This window comes from Pinus tabuliformis, chromosome 2_1, assembly GCF_031772625.1.
Source record: "Pinus tabuliformis cultivar Carrire ecotype Pingquan chromosome 2_1, CPIR1, whole genome shotgun sequence".
In the NCBI taxonomy this organism is placed as follows: Eukaryota; Viridiplantae; Streptophyta; class Pinopsida; order Pinales; family Pinaceae; genus Pinus; species Pinus tabuliformis.
Window position 1 is genome coordinate 475,107,097 of NC_142299.1, and position 2,223 is coordinate 475,109,319.

Consider the following 2,223-nt stretch of genomic DNA (forward strand, 5'->3'; position numbering starts at 1 on the left):
TTGAAGGAATAGGGAACACCATAGCCAATTCGTCAAGATAGCAGAATCAAAAAAAAGAGGGAGATACACCTCGTATGAAGGAATATGTGTATACATGAATATAGCAAACCTCATACTAGGTGTTGTTGAACTTGAGTACCATGAGGAGGTCTGGCAGCAGGCTCTGGACTATGAGCATATACCATTTAGATGCAGAAAATGTCATGAATATGGGCACCTCTTCAAGGAATGCCTTTAAATGCAGAGGAATAAGAAAGAAAGACTAAACAACAGAGGAAAACTAATGAAGATGATGAGGGGTTTCAAGAAGTAAAACACAAGAAGCGACCCATCAAAGAACCCCAGCAGAAAGGTAGGAAAGAGCAGCCAACTATAAGTCAAAAAATGAATAGATATGAAGAATTAAAAACAGAAGAAGGGGAGGAAGAGACCATAAAGATGGACTACCAAGAAGGGACAGACCAGGAAGGAGGAGGGGAAAAAACGGATACAAAGGAAAATAAGCAGAAAAATAAAAAAGAGACAGAAGAACAGGGGACCCAAGAAAAGGAACTGCACCAGGAGTATGAAGTGATGGAAGTAGACACAAATAAAGGGGATGACGCAACAACTGAAGAGGAAATTCTAAAAAATTTACTGGACAAGTGGAAGAATCTGGACGAAAGGTTTATCCCAGAGGAAGATAAAAAACTATACAAAGATATATTCCAAAAATACAAAGAAAAGCAAGAGAGTGGGAAAACAGGGATGAATGAACAGCTAGGAATGCAGGATAATAACCAGGAGCATCCAAAAAAAGGGAAAGGGGGGAAAAAGAGGAAGGAAGAACCTACAAGAATCCATTCAAATAATGGGTGAAATGCTAGTTAACACAGGAAGAGTTGTACCGCTTTCAGCGGTCTTCCACCAAACAAACCAACAGTCTCAATGATTATTACATCTTGGAATATAAGAGGGCTTAATAGTAAGGGCAAGAAAAGATACCTAGCTGAGAGGATTAAAACATAAAAACCTCAGATAATGTTGCTGCAAGGAACAAAAATAACGGGAGCAAAAATGGAGGAAATACTACAGAAAATTAAGCCTTATTATGAAAGTATGATAATAGATGCAAAAGGGAGTGCAGGGGGAATAGCAATATTATGGAACCCAATAGAAGTAACGGCAGACCTTTGGATAGGAATGCGAAGGATTCTATCAGGAAGATTCAGAATGGTAGGACATAAAGAGTGGTTCTTGGTATCAGCAGTCTATGGACCCCACATACCGATTGAGAGAGAGGCCTTTCTAACACAGCTATGTCGAATGGGAAACCTACATACAGAGAAAATTTGGGTGGTAACATGAGATTTTAATATGATAAAAACCACAACGGAAAAGAAAGGAGGACTGCAACGGGAAGATGTAGATATGGTGAGATTCAGGGAAACCCAAACAACCTTCTAATTTATTGATATCAATACTATTAATGGTAAATATACATGTAATAATAGACGAGGAGGTAGTAGACAGATAGCTTCCAGACTGGATAGATTCTTAGCCACATAACACTTCCTAGGGAAAGATATATTTTATGAAGCAACGATCCTACCTTGCCAAGGATCGGATCACTGGCCAATAAAACTAGAAATTGCCATGAACAATCAAAATCAACACAAACCTTTCAGGCTTGAAGCCTTTTGGCAAAGAGACCCAACTCTAGTTGAAAAGCTAGAAACCTGGTGGTAGAAAACCGAAGGAGTAATACAAGGCAAGAATAAGATGCACACATGATCTGATAATCACCCTATGAGTGACATCAGTTGAAGATTTATTACACAAAGGTATTACAGAATCATGTGCTGGTGTGTGTTCTGTGTTATTTAAGCAACGGATCGATCAGATTGCCAATATACAGACATTTAAATGGAAAGACAACAGATAAATACAGTAAGCAAACACAAAGACACAAGAATTTTAATAAGGAGTTCACCCTATTCTCCAGGGCTACATCTCTGGTCCAGCTTTCAATGGTGGCCTTGTTTTATTGTGTCTTTAAGGAAATAATTACAATGCAGGAACTTAATATGAGTTATCCTGAAGCAGGTTTGCTTGGCAGGGTGGTTCTTGGATTCCCCAAGCCACTGGAGTACACATAATCTTCTTCTTCCTACTAGCTCTGTGGCCTTCTGGTCTACAGTGGAAAGAGCCAAATGTGGTGCTCAGTCCGGACAGATTCCTCTA